We start from the raw sequence: 20,093 nt of genomic DNA on the forward strand, positions 1-20,093 counted from the left end.
ACAGCGCTGGAAATGCTGCCAATGTGGCCACACTGCAGCGCTGGTAGCTGTCAGTGTGGCCACACTGCAGCGCTGGCCCTGCACAGCTGGACAACCAGCGCTGCAAACTACCAGCGCTGCAAACCGTAAGTGTAGCCATACCCTGAGTCATTTTCAGGCAAGGAAACACCCCCTTGCTGCTGCAGGCGGGGCATGGTGTGAATTCAGGAAATTGAAACTAACCCTGATCCACTGCCCAGAGGGAGCCATGGCTGCAGAGAACCCTGTGGAAAGTCTCCAGGAGGAAGCGACATGTCCCGTCTGCCTGGAGTATTTCACAGAACCTGTCTTTCTGGAGTGTGGGCACAATCTCTGCCGAGCCTGCATCAGCCAGTGCTGGGAGGGATCTGACACAGCTGCCGCCTGCCCTCAGTGCAGAGAAACTGTGCAAAAGAGAAACCTTAGGCCCAACTGGCAGCTGGAAAATGTCCTAGAAATTGCCAAGCGACTGAGTTTACAGGCAGCAAAGGGAGCAGGAGGGGACAGGGTGTGTGTGGAACACCAGGAGGCTCTGAAACTGTTCTGTGAAGAGGATCATACCCCCATCTGTGTGGTGTGCAGCAGATCCCGGGCTCACCGCGCTCACACGGTGGTTCCCATACAGGAAGCTGCCCAGGAGTACAAGGTACAGAGTTGCTGTCCAGTCTAATGGGTAATAACTTTGGATGTTAATTATAGGTAAATGTTGTAACTGCATCATTCAGCTGTGTGTAGCCTTCATTGCATGAAAGCTGATGGGGGCGTTACAAGCTGTGACTGGTATTACTGGTTGTATCACAGTGTTTATTGTTATTTGCATCCCCTACAGACCCCAGATAAGCTCTGACCTCGATTGTAGGAGGTCTTGCACAAAACCCAGTGATGGCCAATCCCTACCCTGAGCCATTTACAGTCCAACTGGACAAGACAGACAAAGGGTGGGAGGGGAAACTGAGGCACGGTAAGGGGAAGTCATTTGTCCAAGGTGACTCAGCAGATCCTGGCAGAGCTGGATATAAAAACCTGGTTTTCCAAGGCCCAGTTCAATGCCCTAACCACTAGCTACTCTGCCCCTTTCAGCAGCACTGAGCAGTGATGAAGTGCAGAGATTAGGAGGAAAAGACTCCTTGATACAGGCCCTAGGCCCAGCAAGGAGATGAGGTTTCCCACTGGGATTGTGAATTCCTGTGCTGCTCCATGAGGGGTTAAACGCAGATGCTGCCGGCCTGCACTAGAGGAGATCACTGGGCTAAACGCAGTGTGGGACCCCAAGCACCTTGAGTCCACACCCACAAGGGCTCCAGACAGCGCAGGTCCATGCCAAGTACCACTGGGATTAGACTTATCTTCAGCAAAACTAACCCCTGGGCAGTGCGGACCGGTGCCAGTCTGACCTGTTCTCGTGTGTTCGTGGGCAAGGACCAGCCAAGGTGGTTCCATTAGTCCCACCAGGCAGCCTTTTGAAATCTCCCAGAATCCACTGCTTCCAGAGTCTTTGCTGGGGATTTTGGGGTAGCTACCCAGAGGCCATTGCCACGGAAAGGGGCTAGGACAGCACTAGGGGAAACTCTAGCTGTTCCTAACACAAACCAACACATCTAATGGGGTTTGCCCTACTCCAGCCAGTCCAATTCCCAGGGGGCTGAAAGTCAATGGAGTTGGACTCCCTTGAGCATCCCGGCCTGTATGGCTGCCCGCGGTGGCTTATGGGGTTGGTATCACTGTTCATTAAATCTTCTCAAAAACATCTTTATAGATTCACCGCTAAGGGACACCAGTTTTCCACTGGTTCGACTCAATGGAGAGAGTGGACATAATAACTTCAAACAATCTGAATACAAAACCCACACAATTTCCATAAATAAGGTTTCATTTCCTTGGTGTCTCTGATGTCCTACCTCTAGAAAGACCCACTGTTGTACACAGTATTGTTGTAACTGCGTTGGTCCCGGAATATTAGAAAGACAAGGTAGGTGAAGTAATAGGTCGTCCCATCCCCATTATCCAGCCCGCTTATTCATGCCCATGACTGTCTGTAACCTGTTTGTATGAGTGATGTACCCCCACTGCCTCCTGACTATATCTTGATCCCACCCACCGTACACCCCACATTGGGGACATGACAGACTGTATATGGTATATGCTGTCCAATACCAAAACGCTAATATCCCCCTACAACCTGTATGTTACCCCCAATGACACAATAACTGACGCTTCAAACACTTTGTATCGTTTATTTTCAAATATTCTCTAATAAACTTTAAATCTGCTCATGGCCAGCTTCTGTGGGTGAATGACAAACTTTCAAACTTACACAGAGCTCTTCTTCAGACCTGGGAAAGAGTATGTTCTCCAGAGCTGAGTTGTGTGTAACTCTCTTACCAACAGGAGCTGGCCCAGCAGAAGATATTGCCTTACCCACCTAGTCTATCTAGGACGACTGACTGTTATCTTGAATTTTGGGTGGAAAACACCTCATCTACCCCCTACAACCCTCAAAATAAACCCACCAAATCATATCTGTTTGTCAGGAAAAAATACAAGCCCATTTGAAGACTCTGAGGGAAGAGAGAGAAAAGCTGCTGGTATTTAAAGTGACTGGAGAGAAGAGAAGCCAGGAGTATCTGGTAGGTGCCTGTTCTTCGCCTGCTGGAACATGGAGGTGGGAGGGATGTTTATTGGTAGATTTCTCTGTGGCCTTGTGTGTGTTTCTCCACGATCATGGGATGCTGTGTGTGTGTGTGTGTGTGTGTGTGTACACACAGGTGTGCATATCACAAATGTTCTCTCCCTGGAGAAGGACAACAGCATCTTCTGCAGGATCTAAGATGCATTTTAATTAATGAGTTAATTACGACCCCTTGTGGCTTTCACAACATTTCTCCCAAACTGCACTGACTATACCCCAGTAGCCATGGAGACAGCCCTTTCAGAGAGATGGGGGTCCAATGGGAAGCTGTAAGAGAATCCTCTCCCTTGTGATCACAGTGTATAGTCAAGAGTCAGGATGTGAAGAATGGTGGGTTTTGAACCTCAGTCCACAGAGACTGTCATTACAACCCAACCGCTCTCCAGAGCCAGCAGGGAAGGGGCTAGTGGAACTCTGGCCCACCAGAGGATCTGCCTACAAAGCACCTGATTGGAGCAGATGTTCGGATGCATGAATTACACCAGCAGGAGTCACGTGAAGTTGTCCAAACAACTGCGTGAACTCCCGATCTGCTGCTGGACTGGACCCTGACTCTGGCTTGGCCCTGGCGTTGTCCCTGACTCAGGTTTGACCTGCAGTACTGTTATCTGACTCCAGCTTAACCCTTCGTGTGGCTGCCTGACTCCAACTCCAGTCCTGATCCCCTGTGTGACTCCAGACACTGATTCTGACTCAGCCGTTGGCATGACTCCTGAGCTCGACTGTAGCCCCAACCCTTGGTGAGATCCTGACTTTGACTCCAGCTCTGATTTTGGCTGTAGTTCCCGATTTCCAACTGCAGCTCTGAGCACTAGGCCTGACGGCTCATGTCCTGGTCTCTACACAGATGTGTTAGAGATTGTAAAGAAACTCTCTCTCGTAAGACTGTGTGGAAGGTCATCAGGCTCCGTCCATGTTCCTGACCAGCCCTTTCCTTATTTCTTATAGAAACAGACAGAAACTGAGAGGCAGAAGACTGTGTCTGAATTTCAGCAACTCCAGCAGTTCCTGGAGGAGCAAGAGCGACTCCTGCTGACCCAGTTGGAGAAGCTGGACAAGGAGATTATGAAGATACAGAATGAAAATATCACCAAACTCTCTGAGGAGATTTCCCATCTCAGTGAGCTGATCAGTGAGCTGGAGGGGATGTGTCAGAAGCCAGCAAGTGAATTCCTGCAGGTGAGATTGAACTGGAAACATCCCAAATGCTCCTGAACCACGGGCACAGGAGTCCAGCAGTCAGAGATCTCAGTGTAACTCAATGTGTGCATTGCTGACATGTGAATGATGATTGTTATTTGCAGACTCACAGACACATTGATATTAGAGATGGAAAAGCCCCATTAGCTCAGTGAAACCATGGCCCTGGGGCCAGGGCAGGGCTGATTTTTCCCTGTATTTGCAAAATCCCTTTCCTGGAATCCCAAGTGTGTTTCAGGTGGTACTGAGATTTATTTTAATCTTTCTCCTCTCTCTCTCCTCTAGGATGTCAAAAGCACCTTGAGTAGGTATGTGGCTCTCTCTCACTCCCACACATACTTGGCAATGCTGGGAAAGAGCATGGACATGATGTTAGCACTGCATCTCCACTGCAACGTGTGTGGGGAAGATCACATGTTGGATAAAAATCTCTCTGACCAATTTCATCCTGAGGTTCTCACCCTTGTATAGAAGACTCTGGAATTCTTCAGTCTGTGGGAAAGACTGACCTCAAGTATTTCCTAGAGATGTCACATCCCTGGGGGACTGGCTGCCTCAGGATTGTGGGGATGGACTGTGGGCCTCTCACTGCTGAGGCACTGGTCACTATTCAGCCCAGGCAGCAGTGGTCAAGAGTCTTTTCCAGCCTGAGGCTTGGTAGGAGACCTGTGTGGAATGAGGTGGGGAGCGGGGAGTTGGCGTCTCAGTCTAGTTCCTAGTGGAAAGATTTCTACAGCACTTTACATAGGAATTTCCTGTCCCTCAGAGCATGGAGGCCAGGTTGTAAATTGGCCATGGAGATTCAATTCCCCTTTTGTCCCCAGAGCTGAAGAATATTAATGAGCCCTTTGAAGGGAAGGCTGTACGGCCAGGGGCTGTGTTGCACCTACTCTGAGGCTGGGAGAAGTCGAGGAATTCTGACACCAGGCATATTAGAGCAGGGACTCACTAGCCAGAACTTATAATGAATCACACAATGAAATATAATCACGTGAAATTGTTTCTCTCTAGGTGTGAGAAGAGGAAGTTCCAGCAGCCAGAGGAGATTTCTCCTGAACTGAAAGAGCAAGTCAGAGATTTCTCCCAGAAAACTATTGTGCTATTGGCGACTCTGAGGAAATGCAAAGGTACCTAAAATGGATCTAGGAATGGAAATTGGGATGTGCCTTTGAGACTATGGGAAGAAAAAGTTGCTGGTCAATTGGTTCACACTTAGATGATGCTTCTATTTAATGTTGGGTGAGAAGGCCAGACACTTGGTCCAAGACATTCAGGTTGATTCATTCAAACCTTTGTTTGCACCACAAACATGCCTTTCAATTACAATTTCAAAGTAAGAAATGACTCACAGACTTTAAGGTCAGAACAAATCTCTCAAATATACTTAAGCAGATCCATCTGCTCTGACCTCCTGCACATTGCAGGCCACAGAACCGCCTCACCGACTCCTGCAATTTACCCATAAACTCTGGCTGAATTACTGAAGTCCTCAAATACTGATTTAAAGACTCCAAGTTACAGAGACTCCACCATTTATTCTAGTGTAGCATCTGTACAAAAAACAAAACAAAAAACAGGGTCTCTGGCAATTTGACCTGGTGGAAAATTCCTTCCCTATCCCAAATATGGTGGTCAGTTTGACACTGAGCATTTCAGCAAGACCCAACAGCCAGACACCTGGGAAAGAATTTTCTCTAACTCAGAGCCCTCCCCATCTAGTGCCCCATCACCAGCCGTTGGGATATTTGCTACTAGCCATCGCATATAGAAAGAAGTGCTGGCCAGTTCCCTTCTCCCAGGGCATAGGCGGGTCATGGGGGGATTTTTCCTATGAAGCTCTGATTACCCCTTACAATGTCTGACATATTATACACATCCAAATTGCATATTTATTAGTTCTTTTCCAATCACCTTTGAGTGATATGAATATGAAGTACCTTATATAGGTCATACACTGCACATGCAGAAAAAAGCCCTGCCAATGAAATGTTCATGCAAGCTATTTTCATGTTCTTGTTCTCTTCTCTCTTGTGGTTTATTACCACTGATTATGCACACGTCACTTTGACCCTTGTCTCCACACAGGGGGTATTGGACTTCTCTGTGGCTGGATGCACAGCCCCCCTCAGCCCAGCTCCAACCCTTCAGTGTCGCCCCACCTCTGCACAGCCCCCCTCAGCCCAGCTCCAGCCCTGCAGTGCTGCCCCCCACTGCACAGCCCCCCTCAGCCCAGCTCCAGGCCTTCAGTGCCACCTCCCCTCAGCCCAGCTCCAACCCTTCAGTGCCACCCCCCTCTGCACAGCTCCCCTCAGCCCAGCTCCCTCCAGGCCTTCAGTGCTGCCTCCATATTGCACAGCTCCCCTCAGCCTAGCTCCAGCCCCTCAGTGCTACCCCTCCCCCAGCTGCACAGACCTCCTCAGCAGGGCCGGCTCCACGCCCCAGCATGCCAAGTGCGTGCTTGGGGCGGCATGCCGTGGGGGGCGCTCCACCGGTCGCCGGGAGGGCGGCAGACGGCTCCGGTGGACCTCCCGCAGGCACGTCTGCAGGAGGTACACCGGAGCCATGGGACCGGCGACCGCCAGAGCGCCCCCCACGCCATGCCGCCGTGCTTGGGGTGGTGAAATTGCTAGAGCCGCCCCTGCCCCTCAGCCTAGCTCTGCAGCAGCAGCAGGGATGAGAGACAAAGGGAAGCCACTTTGGGGAGCTACTGGAGGTGAGCCCCCCTGTCACGGAGTCACCGAGCGATGCTCCAGAACTGCTCCCCACAAAGCCAGTCAGGACTTTGGGGAGCCTCCTCTCCCTCGGAGCAGACTGTCTTCAGGGTAAGAAGCTCACACAGCTTCACCTCCTGGGTCTCTCCTTGGAGCATTCAGCATCCTCTGCCCCTCCGTGTGCTTCCCACAGAGCCCACCCCAGCGGGGTCCTGGGGAAGCCACCAGGTCCTGGACCCCCACTTCGCAGTCAGACGTGACTCTCAGCCAGCCAGTAAAACAGAGGTTTATTAGATGACAGGAACACGGTCTAACACAGAGCTTGTAGGTACAGCAAACGGGACCCCTCGGCTGGGTCTGTTCTGGGGGGCAGTGAGCCAGACACCCACATCTGCACTTCACTTCTCATCCCCAGCCAGCTCCAGACTCCCAAACCCGCTCCAGCCCCTCCTCTCTGCTCAGTTCTTCTCCCAGGCCAGGAGGCCACCTGACCTCTTTGTCTCCAACACCTTCAGTTGGCACCCTTGCAGAGAAGGGGCCCAGGCCATCAGTTGCTAGGAGACAGTGTCAGGCATTTATGTGCACTGGCCCTTTGCTCTGCAGCAATCACACACCCTTATTCCACCACCTAGATACTTAAGAACTGCATAAGGGACACTGAGGCACCCACACAGTATTCAGAGAAAACATTAAGAACAGTCCCACTTCGTCACACACACACCCCCACACAAGAATTTGTTCCATCCCTGCTCACAACAGACCCCTGCCCCCAGCAGAGATTGTCCTTGTCAGGCATCAGAGGAGGTTCCCACTCACCCTGGGATAACCCCTGCCCGGAGAGGGGTTCCCTGGTCACAGTGAGGGGGTGGGAAACCCTGCTCCCCTGAGAGACTCCCCTCCTCTGCTTCCCACATCCTGTGACATGATGGGGGATCTCCCATGTAAGGGACACAGACAGGGCAGAGACATGGGGTAAGCGGTGTAGAGGTGGGAAACACACACACACACCACCCTCCTCCTCCTCCTCCTCCCATAAAACAAATTATTTAAACAAGAAAGTAGTGACAAGAATGCACTGAAATATGGTTTTAGGATAAATATTTATTTCAGTGCCCCAATCCTACAAAAAAAATATTGACTGTGGCAGTGAGGTACATTCAAAAACACTAAAGTGACTTGAATTTATTATTATTGTTATAGTTTATTATTTATTAACTACCTAGCCAGGTTATGGTTTTTTCAGTGTGGAAAATTGTGTGTTAATTTACGGGTTGAATGATGACTGAATGACATAACATCCCGCCAATGTCCATCAATAGCGGCTTGGCTACACTTGAGAGTTGCAGCATTGGTGGTGGCTTTACAGCGCTGTAAGTTACTCCCCATCCACACTGACAAGGCACATACAGCACTGCATCTCCCTGGCTACAGCGCTGGTTGTACTCCACCTCGACGAGAGGAATAAAGAGAACAGCGCTGGTGCTGCAGCGCTGGGGTGCCAGTGTAAACAGTGATTAATCTTACTACGCTGTAACTGACCTCCAGAACCTTCCCATAATGCTTTTAAGTAAAGATAACTCTCTTTGTTTTGTTGTGATGCCTCTGTTTGTTTTGTTGTGACCTGGGGCTCCCGGAGCTGCTTATCTAAAAAACAAACACAGCTCCTGTTTGCTCGAGCAGAGGCAGGGAGCTCCCTTTGGAAAGCCCACAGCTAGTGTTTGCTCGAAGAGGGAGGAGGGAAGGGGCTTGAGGAGAGAAGCATTGCGGCACGGGGGGGGGGGGGTCCGTTTCGGGGAGGCTGCTTATCTGGTCTGTGAGGAAAAAACCAAAGAGGCTATTTGCATTTAGTGAATGAGAGAGGGGTGGGGGAAGGGGTCAGAATTTGCAAGGCAGGGAGCTGACACAGTGTCAGCTCCAAAAATCCACTCTCTCTGTCTCCCCCACGCTCCCTGTCACACTCCACCCCACCCCCCTCTTTTGAAAAGAACGTTACAGCCACTTGAACGCTGGGATAGCTGCCCATAATGCACCACTCCCAACACCGCTGCAAATGCAGCAAATGTGGCCACACTGCCGTGCTGGCAGCTGTCAGTGTGGCCACACTGCAGCGCTTTCCCTACACAGCTGTACGAAGACAGCTTTAACTCCCAGCGCTGTACAGCTGCAAGTGTAGCCAAACCCTAGGTTTGGTAATTTTGTCAAGTGTCTGTCGTACAATATGATGCCGCCTACCCCTGGCCAAAGGGACCAAAGTGGGTAAAGTTACTTTTATGATAAAGTCTTTGTATGATCTGGGTCTAGGGTACGACAAAAGGCAGTGAGTGAATGAGACAAACCAACTGGAGTCTCAGGGGTGGGAGGGGATGATGAAGGGAAAAATAAATCTCACTTACAGATTGTGGGTCCTGGGATGGTTGTGAGGCTGCAAGGATGTTGGTTCTATTGCTGGGAAATACCTGAATGAGAGAGAAAATAGAAGGTTTCAGTTAGTTTATATTAAATGCCTGAGTGTGTCTCTGGGCCTCTCAGTCTGTTCTGTCATGATGAAAACACAGTTCTATTTGTTCAGAGTGGGGACGCTGTTACAAATATGAAAGCCTGAAATCTCGTCTCTTTTCTCCTTTCCCCCACCAGACACTCTGCTGTCTGCACTGGAGACACAAATTGGAGAACCCCTAGGAGCACACAGACAGGGTGAGTTCTTCTTCGAGTGATTGCTCATGTCTATTCCACAATAGGTGTGCGTGCTCGCCACGTGCACCAGTGCCGGATGTTTTTCCCCTAGCAGTACCCGTGTGCGGGGAGCAGCCCCTGCAACCCCTGGATTCAGGGCAGGCTCTAGGTTTTTTGCCGCCCCAAGCAAAAAAAATTTTGGCTACCCCACCCCCCCCCCCCAGCCCCCCCCCCCCGACCACCCCAGCACGGGGCTCTCTCTTTCCCCCCCTCACCCACACCCCAGCCACTCCAGCACTAGGCTCCCCACCCCCAAACATGGGATCTGCTACCAGCACACGGCAGCTGAGCTCTGGCCCAGCCGCGACTCCTTCCCCATGCGGGTGGAGCTGCGGGGCGGCGCGGAGAACAGGGCCCCCTCCCTGGGCTTCGCGGTGCTGCTGGTGTCTGAGGTGGATCAGTTCGTGCTCACCGCCCTCACTCCCGACATGCTGGCGGCCGAGGACCTGGAGAGCCCCCCGGACCTGCTGCTCTTCAGCCTCACCGCACCCCGGCCCAGCCCCGGCGGGCGGGAAGGCGAGGATCTCCGGCTGCAGGGCTGCCTGCTCAGCACCGATGAGCCCAACTGGCCACTCACCTCTTCACACACTTCAGGATCCCCTCTCGCCCCCGCAGCCGGGGCTCGGCTCCAGGGGACCCCGCTTCCCTCCCTCACCAGCTCCTCACACCCTCCAGGAGCCCCTCTCACCACCGCAGCTCGGGCTCAGCTCCAGGGGACCCTGCTTCGCTCCAGGGCCTGGGCTGCGGCGGTGGCAAGAGGGGCTCCCGGAGCATGTGAGGAGCTGGGGAGCGGGGGGAGCCGAGCCCGGGCTGCGGCTGTGCAAGAGGGGCTCCCAGAGTGTGTGAGGAGCCGAGGAGGGAGGGAAGCGGGACCTGGGATGCAGGGAGGTGGGAGGGGTCCTGCTGCTGCTGCCACTCTGAGTCTCCCCAGGGCAGTGCGGCGTTTCCCTGCCCGAGTGGGCTGTGCAGGGCGCCGCCGGGCTGGGCAGGGGGCGCGGATCCCAGCTCGTGCGCTGACAGGGCGAGTGGCTTTTTGTCACTCCAAGCAAAAAAAAAAAAAAGGGGGGGGGGTGGATTTTGCCACCCCTTAGATAGTGCCGCCCCAAGCACATGCTTGGAGGGCTGGTGCCTAGAGCTGGCCCTGCCTGAATTGGTGCCTGGCTGGCGCGGTAGAAGGGGAGCTGCCCCATGCTCCAGAGGCAAGCCACCGCTGGGATCGCTGCAGTCGCCACCGGCCCGGTACTGGTCTCGGTCTTGGGAACTTTCCCGACACCACTCACTTCCCAGTGACCGTTCAGGGCCCAGTCCATGTCGATCACTCTCAACGCCGGCCAGACTCCCGGCAGCGCTCCTCTTCGCAGAGCAAATATCGACGGGACTGTGGCGGAGGTCACCAGCGGTCCTCATCTCGAAGGAGGTACTGCAGTTGGTCGTGGCACGATCGTCGATGCTGTTCCCACTCGGACTCCCGCTCCAAGTCTCCGCCAAGGCACCGTAGCCCTGGGTGTCGATCGCCGGCGTCCCGCTGTCGTAGGTCCGCCCGTCGAGACCAATCACGGAGCAGCTACTACCGTTGGTGCCATTCCTCCGCATTGAGATCGCGGTCCTGTGGCCGACGCAGATCCCGAGTAGGATTTCCTCTCAGCACGAGTGGTCTCTACACCCGGAAGTGGCCCACCAGCTCTTCCAAGGGTGGAGAACTCCCAGGCGGACCTGTTCGCGACCCAGCAGAATCAACAATGCACCCGGTTATGCTCCAGGGGGGGTCTAGGGAGAGGAGCTATCTCTGATGCTTTTCTCCTGTCCTGGTCAGGCCAGCTTCTCTATAACTTTTCCCCCGTTCCTGCTGATTAGCATGGTCCTGGAGAAAATAAAAATGGACTAAGCCAGGGTCGTCCTCATTCCCCCGGCATGGCTGAGACAGCACTGGTACGGGACCCTCTCGGGCCTGGCAGTGGCTCTGCCGTGGCCGCTGCGGCTCTGCCGGACCTGCTCTCCCAGGACCAGGCGTGCCTCCTCCACCCCAACCTAGCAGCTCTTCACCTCACGACATGGCTGCTCAGTGGCTAGGTGGCGAGTCAAGTACATGCTCAGAACAGGCCCACTGTGTCCTCTTCGAAAGGAGACGGCCCTCCACTTGCTGCTCTTTCTTGGCGAAGTGGTCTCGGTTTTCCAGGTGGGCGGCAGACCAGGGTGTGCTCCCAACGGCCGCCCCGATCCAGCTTATCCTTGATTACCTCCTCCACCTGTGGGCCCAGGGCCTGGCACCCTTGTCAGTCAGGGTGCACCTGGTGGCCATATTGGCCTTCCATCCCCCGGTGCAAGGACACACACTATTTTCCCATGCTATGACTGGTCGGTTCCTTAAGGGTTTGGACCATCTTTACCCATATTCTAAACCCCTGGTCCCACCGTGGGACCTGAACCTGCTGCTGGCTCGTCTTACAGGGCCTCCGTTTGAACCGTTAGCCACGTGTTCCTGGTCTCACCTCTCATGGAAAGTGGCCTTCCTGGTTGCTATCTCGTCAGCCAGGCGGGTCTCTGAGCTCAGGGCCCCTGACCTCTGAGCCGCCATATATGGTCTTTGATAAGGACAAGGTCCAGCTCCGCTCACACCCCGCGTTCCTCCCGAAGGTGGTCTCTGCCTACGACATGGGTCAGGACATTTTTCTACCGGTTCTCTGCCCCAAACCTCATGTGACTAGTGAGGAGCGCCATCTCCCCATGCTCGATGTGAGACGAGCTCTGGCTTTCTAGCTCAAGCGGACCAAGCCATTCAGAAAGTCCTCACAACTGTTCATTGCGTTGGCGAGCGTGCGACGGGCCAACCGATTTCCACTCAGCGGCTTTCTAATTGGATCAGTTCATGCATCCACTCCTGTTATGAGCTGGTGGGTATTCCCCCCCCCCAGCTCCCGCCACCATTGTGAGGGCACACTCGACTCGGGCACAGGCCTCGTCAGCTGCCTTCACGGCCCATGTCCCTGTACAGGACATTTGTAGGGCCGCCACCTGGTCTTCAGTTCACACGTTCACCTCACACTATGCAATAGTCTCCCAAACCAGGGATGATGCCAGGTTTGGCAGGGCGGTACTCCGTCTCGAGAACTTGTGAACTCCTAATCACCTCCAGCACATATAACTTGGAATCACCTATTGGAATACACATATTTTTATTTATTTATTTATTTATTTAACTTGGAATACACATGAGCAATCACTTGAAGAAGAAAAGACAGTTACCTTTTCCGTTTTTCGAGATGTGTTGCTCATGTCTATTCCACATCCCGCCCTCCTTCCCCTTTGCCGGAGTTGTCTGGCAAGAAAGAACTGAGGGTGGGGGAAATGCGCAGCTCCCCTTATACCGCGCCAGGTAGGTGCCACTCCAGGGGTTGTGGGGGGGCGCTTCTCCCCTACGGGTACTGCTAGGGGAAAAACTTCCGGCACTGGTGCACATGGCGAGCACACATACCTACTGTGGAATACACATGAGTAACACATCTCAAAGAACACCAGTTACAGAAAAGGTAACTGTCTTTTTGCAGCTGGAGGTTGTCTTTAAATTATGAGAAAATTCCAGTGAAATCATCTTCATGAGATTGTAATGAAAGTTACCAACCAAATCAACAGTGGCCATGACACACACACAGCCCTACAAATAACCCATTAAACAGTGAGGAGATCCAGGAGCACTGGAACATGGGGGGCCAGAGGGCCAAGCCCACCCACTTTTTAACATGGGCATAGTTTGGGGGCACGGGAACATGTTGCTCCCCCAAACTGCAAGCCTTGGGCCGGCGTGGAGCATCACAGGCAGTGTCTGTGCTTCATGGTGAGGCAGCTGATCAGCCCCCTCCCCCCCCCGCCCCAGTGTAGCACAGCATCTTCCTGGAGCTGGCCCCTCTCAGTGGCCCCACCTCTGCTCCTCTTCCTCCTGGACCGTCCAGCTGCCCTGGGTGGTGCACGCGGGAGAGTGGGGACATGGGAAGGTGGAGGGTCAGGGGCTCTCCATAGTGGCCAAGGCTCCCAGCCTGGCCAGGGGCAGGGCCTCGGCGGGAAGATGAAGAGTGGGGCAGGGAAGGGAGAGGGCAGGTCCAGAGGTGGTGCGACCTAGTACCCCCCTCCCCAACTTCTACCAAGCTGACATCACACAAATAATCCTGACACCAACCTTAGTGCTGAGTTCATGCCCACGCTAATGAACAAACATTCTCCCTGAGCAGCACATGAACAGAGCTCTCTGCCCCAAGGGCCGACACATCCCTCTGCTTTGTCCAGGTTGCAGGGGGTCTCCCTATCGCTCTTCTCCAACATCCTGCCTTTCCTCTGGGCAGAGCTGGGCTCTCCCATTGGAGCTGCTCACTGCTTCCTGGATTGGGGAGATCCTCTCCTTCTAATGCTGGCAGCTCCTCCCTTCTCTCTAGGCTGGGGATGGGGCTACTTCACCCAATGCCACCTCCTACTTTTTGGTGTTAAGCAGCTCTTCCCCAATGCTGCATCATCCTCTCTGTTCCCTGGCCTGGGAGTGGAGGCTGCATTAGAGGAGGGAGATTCCCTCTGGGGTTCAAAACTGTAGCTGCCGCCTCTTCTCCCTCCTCACTAAAACCTTCCTGGCTGTGTCTCTCCTGCTGGGAATGGAACAGAACCAACATGGGTAGCTGGGAGCTGAAGCTTATGCAAGCAAATGGGAAACTAATGAAGTGGATCTCCTTACACAGACTGAGGAGCTGCAGTAACATCCCTGCTCAGTCTCAGGTGCCCAGGACAGAGGCAGCTCCCTGGGATCCAGGCCTGTCCCAGCCAGGACGGGCCTGCTGGGGAGTGTGAGAAATGGTCCCAGCCTCCCCCAGGACCAAGCTCTGCCCCTAACCAGGGCCGTAGCAACAAAGAACGTGGCCCCCTCCGAACATATGTCCGGGGCCCCTTACAATGCAGAAACTGGAATGCGGTATTTATTTTATACAATATACAGGGTTCATATTATGTATACATAGGCCTACAGTGTACATGTATTCCGTATTTACGCAAAGCGCTTCTTTCGAGCCTTGTTCTCCGCAAATTGGTTAATCAATGCGTCATAGTCCAGAGATCTGGCAATCTTGTTTTCGATTGAGATAACTGCAAGCGCAGAAAGCCTGTCATCTGTCATGGTTGAGCGCAGGATATTCTTGATCAGTTTCATTCTGCTGAAGCTCCTTTCAGCACCGGCGACAGTAACTGGTGTGGTCAGAAGAATTCTGATGCAAATGCAAAGATTCGGATATATCTCCTGAAGGCTGTTCTTGTATATGTATGTTAAAAAATTGTTTGCCGTGACAAGTCCTCTCTCTTTCTCAATGACATAAATAAAACGATTCAATTCCATTATGAGTTCGTTGGCATCAATGTCTCCCATTTTTCTTTCAAAATTTTTGCTGTGATTCTCCAGTTCATTTTCTCTGTGACACTGCTTCAGGCTGTTAGCGTTGTACAGAAATCCAAACAACTTATACCACTCCACAAGTTCGTCAAATCGCGACGAAACAGAAGATATGGCCTGATCAGTGAGAACAAGAAAGAACTGCGATTTGAATTTTTCTTCGGCAGAAAGACGACTCGAATCATCAGCACATTCGTAATCAAACATTCTCTTCTTACGTCGCACCCTGGTTTCTGGAAACACCTGCTCAATACCCATATGCTCTGCTATTTCACATGCATTTGTGACCACAGAGTTATATCCTGTATTTCGATAGTCTTCCAAAAACTTCATTGTAGCACCGACTTCTGCCTGCAGTACGTCAATTGACACATCTGGTGACTGAATTAATTTGCTGGTTTTATTGACGTGAAATAGTGTATCGCACCACGTGTACACAGTCAGAACAAAAGGCCACGTAGTAACATGGTCTAAAAGCGCACCAGCTTCTGTTGCTGTAGTGCCATCTTTCTTTTCGAGCTCATATTCTCGCAAAGATGACAAAGCATTGCACAATTCTTCAAGGTGATAATGCAATGGCTTCACAGCATCAATTCTTGACTCCCAACGACTGTCCGATAACCCTTTAACAGATATTGGCATATGTTCTTGAAGTATATCCCAACGTGAAGGTGACGAAGAAAAAATAACGTATATTCTGTTAATCAGACCGAAAAAGTCAATGGCATATTTCGATGACTTTGCCGTGTCTGAGATCACAAGATTCCAAGTGTGAGCTCCATATAGTACATACAAGGCACGGTCATTTATTTCTAGCATGCGGGCTTGAACTCCTTTATTCTTTCCTCTCATATTTGCGCCGTTATCATAAGCTTGGCCTCTCATGTCAGCAATGTCTATTCCTAAGTTGTTTGCCTTTTCAAGAAACGCTTCCAATAAGCCCTCACCAGTTGTATCATGAACATTAAGAAAACCAACAAACGCTTCACGAATATTGACACCATCTTCACCGTTGCATTCAACAACGCATAACACCACAGACGTCTGTTCTTCATGTGACACGTCGGGAGTACAGTCCAAAATAACTGAATAATATTTTGCTTTTTTAAGCTGCGCAATGTTGGCCTCTTGAATGTTACTGGCAACAAGTTGAATCAGCTCGTTTTGGATCTGTGGACTGAGGTACTGAACATGTGTCTCTGCCTTCTTAATCTTCTGTAAAAGTTCGCTGAGGACAGTATCATACTTTGCAAGCAATTCAAACAGTCCCAAAAAGTTGCCATTCGAAGGATCGCCGAGCTTTTCATTACTTCCTCGAAATGCCAAGTTTCTTTCGGACAAGAAAATAACGACATCAACCATGCGTTTGACAACATTTCTCCAGAAATCTCTTTCTTTCAGAAAAACCTGCAATTCGAGTTGGTCAATAGATGTACGGTTTACTATGCCTGACCGAAGGTCAAACCATTTCACCATACAGTCTTGATGACCTTTGCCTGTTTCATGCTGCTGAAGTCTTCTTGACAGTGCTTTCCAAGCAGATGTTCCACGATGTAGCGGTATGTCGCCAGTGCCAAATAATTTACAACAAAAACAAAAAATGGCATCTTTCTGAACTGAGTACATTAACCATGAACATCTTATTTTCTCGCCATTTGCCATGGATCGATAGAAATGAGTACTTGTGAACCTCCGTCTTTCCTCGTTAAATGGAAATTCGTAACTTTCATTCTGCTGCGGTGGGCCACGTGCAACAATGTCACACACTTGCCTGTCCGATATTATAGGCGGCCAATCTCCTGGATCACCAGTCAGTGGTTCAGATTCAGATACTTCTTTCCCGGCAGCAGCTGGAATATCTGTCACAGTTTGTTTGGTAGAACAACTGGCTTCACCTTCGACCTCACTTGAAGCACTTCTGGATACTTCTGGATACGATTCGTCGCTGCTAGCGCTGTCCGTTTCATGTGCCTGTACCTGTATGTTGGATTGCAGCGCAAAATACGTTGACAACTTTGGAATTTTCTCAAGTTCCTTCTCGGCATCTTTTGCTGCCTTTCGTTTACTAGCTCCGCTCTTATACGTTCTCTTAGACATCACAAAGCATGCTTCTGCGTTGGAAATGATAAACTAAACAACTAAATTAATAACATTTATCCGCCGACCGCCATTATGAACACAAATACACATTCTTTGAATGGGTCCAACTAAAATTCGAAACTGACCGACAGACAACTGATGTAGCCAATAGCATTATAATGTATCATAATGACTTCACGGTTTTGTCAATAAAACCGACATGGATTGTGCGATAGCGTCAATAAATGTCACTTACCTAGTTATACCTTATTTGTTTTTGCCACTTTTAGGGGCCCCCTTCCTTGTGGGGCCCCCTCCGGTCAGAGGGTACGGAGGGCGCTCGCTACACCTCTGCCCCTAACGCTCTGATTCTCTCTCCCCCAGTGAATGTGACTCTGGATCCAGACACGGCTCATCCCAACCTCGTCCTGTCTGAGGATCAGAAAAGTGTGACATGGGGAGACACGCGGCAGCGACTGCCCAACAACCCTGAGAGATTTGACTCTTGGGCCTGTGTGCTGGGCTGTGAGGGATTCACCTCGGGGAGACATTGCTGGGAGGTGGAGGTGGGGGATGGGGGATGCTGGGCTGTGGGGGTGGCCAGAGGGTCTGTGAGGAGGAAGGGACGGATCAGCCATAGCCCTGAGGGGGGATCTGGGCTGTGGAGTGGTGCAGGGGTCAGTTCCAGGCTCTCATCTCCCCTGTGACCTTCCTGCACCTGAGCCGGGCCCCCAGCATGATCCGGGTTTGTCTGGACTGTGACCGGGGGCAGGTGACATTTATCGATGCTGGTGACGAGGCCCCGATCTTCACTTTCCCGCCAGGCTCCATCCCTGGGGAGAGAATCCGACCCTGGCTCTGAGTGTGGGACAGAAACACCCGGCTCCGACTGTGTCCCTGAGACACACAGCCGAGTGTGGAACCGGAAATCAGCCTCTCTAGCCTCACAGAACCCAGTCTCTATGACCTTGGAGGAATCCCATCTACCCAGACCCTTTCTCCTCATCTCTATGACCCCTAGAAGCGCCTCCCCCTCACTCTCTTGAGTCCCAGGGATGGGACCGGAGTGGGGGGGGGAACCCCTGGGGCTGCAGGAGGGGCCCTGAGGGGCAGAGATGGGGGCTGGGCAGCGGGTAGTACTGACAGCCAGACTGGGGACAGGCGGAGGTGGGGGTGGCAAGGACACAGCATTGATCAGGGTTTTGGGGGTTGGGGAGAAGCAGCAGCAGGGAGCGTTTGTACAGATCTGTGGGATTAGATCTCATGGGGTCTCCCAGCCAGAGCTCCTGCTGCAGGGACCACGGCCACTACAAGGCAACTGGTAACACTGTAATGGTCACACACACCCATGGGGGGAGGGGGAGATCGGTGCAGATTGATGAAAAACCATTATATAACCTTAAAAAAATCATAATTGGGTCAGTCTCATGATTCTTTTTAAACTGCTGAGGTTGGCAGCACTGGGAGAAGCAGGGACAGGGCAGGTTTAAGCAGAGGGAATTAGAAGATGCAAGAAGAAAATCAAGTATCAGAGGGGTAGCCGTGTTAGTCTGGATCTGTAAAAGCAACAAAGAATCCTGTGGCACCTTATAGACTAACACGTTTTGCAGCATGAGCTTTCGTGGGTGAATACCCACTTCTTCGGATGCAAGACATTCATCTTGCATCCGAAGAAGTGGGTATTCACCCACGAAAGCTCATGCTGCAAAACGTCTGTTAGTCTATAAGGTGCCACAGGATTCTTTGTTGCTTTTTCAAGAAGAAAATGTGAATGAAAATAAAACAAGAATAAAGGGAAAGTCTATGAGAAATGGTGGAAAACAGAAATGAAAAGAGTGACAGGAAAATATCCCTGCCAGGGGAACCAGCCGGGGGCAGCAAGAGGGGAAGGGATAAAATCAGGGAAAGAAGAGAGCAGCCGAGAGGGATGATCTGTGACAGGGAGGAGAGACACAGGAAAATAAAGAGGGATGGAAAGTGAGGCTAGAACAATAATGAATAGAAAAGGACAGTATGAAAGGAAAGGGAACGTGAGCGGGATGGAGAGATTTATTACGTTACTGAAAGTGACACTGTAACTCATTAATTCCCTATATTCATTCCTGGATGACTGTCCTGTTGTGCCATTAAGAAAACTGTTCTCTGTGGCTGGGGAATCTCCTTTCCATGCTGTGGTTATTAAGGTGCCTTCTCGGCTCCATTTACTTACCACCTTTAGTTACTGACTGTAAATAAAACATTACAAACAATTCTTTGTGTTTGTTCTACTTTACTGTCCCAGCTGCAGGTGCTGGTGGCAGAGTCCTTGGATTTGCTTCCTGACTTGCTTGTGTCTCCTCAACCCCCACAGGGAATATTGTGCCCCTAGGATGAGTTTGGGGTTTACTGGGATGTGTCATGCTCCAGCCGGGGCTCTGTCTCTGTCCTTAATTTGTAGGCAACTAGAAAATCAAACTCTGCAAAGCTGTTAGGGGTCTAAACTCCCTAGACAATGGATGGGCATCACAGGCACCTTACAGTGCGATGCACAAAAGCCAGCTCACTAGGCGGGGAGCCATCTCAGCTAGGCAATGGGAGAGGTGACAAGGGGGGAGGGGTGTCCTAAGCCCTGCCCCCTCTCACAGACAGGAGCCTAAATCGGGGCTGCAGAGGGGCGTCTATGTCTGCTTAGCAACCCAGAGACGGGAACCCAGCATCTGACGTCAGGTGGCTCAGGCGCCTAAGGCGTTTCTTGCTGGAATGAGGTCAGCACCTGCCTCACTCCACAGGAAAGGGTGAGAGGAGAGAAGCAGGAGGTGGTTTTGGTGCTATCACCTGCCTTATAACAGCCCCATGGTGAGAGCACTCAGCTGGCACGTGGGAGACCCACGTTCAGTTCTCCCACCAAGCTGTGGGCAGCAGCTCACGAACCTGAGTACCAACCTCAGGGCAAACAGTTATAAGGCAATGCAAGCTGCTGTTGCTTGCTGGAGCACTGGCTGGGGGAGGGGAGCGGAGTGGAGGGGGCTGTGCCATGTTTGGCAGCCCTCCCCTCCCCCTACCTGGAGGAGAGGCAAAGGGGACTTCCGGCCAGGACTCGGAGACTGACCTCACTCACCTGAGCAGCTGCTGGGGCTTCCGTGAGTGTTTGACCCTATGATTCCCCCCCCCAGCCCAGCCCCCACTCCTGCCCAACGCTGGGGAAGGGGCAGCCCCATGCCATCCCCTCCCACCGTCCCCCAGTGAAGCTACGGTGAGGGGCTGC

General features: G+C 51.9%; 1 pseudogene; it reads left to right on the top strand.

Annotated features, from left to right (window-relative positions):
* Nucleotides 1-203: 203 nt before the first annotated feature.
* On the top strand, nt 204-17,750 carry LOC120392847 (annotated as a pseudogene).
* The last annotated feature ends 2,343 nt before the right edge of the window (nt 17,751-20,093 follow it).

The sequence above is a fragment of the Mauremys reevesii genome, unplaced genomic scaffold (assembly GCF_016161935.1).
Source record: "Mauremys reevesii isolate NIE-2019 unplaced genomic scaffold, ASM1616193v1 Contig12, whole genome shotgun sequence".
In the NCBI taxonomy this organism is placed as follows: domain Eukaryota; kingdom Metazoa; phylum Chordata; order Testudines; family Geoemydidae; genus Mauremys; species Mauremys reevesii.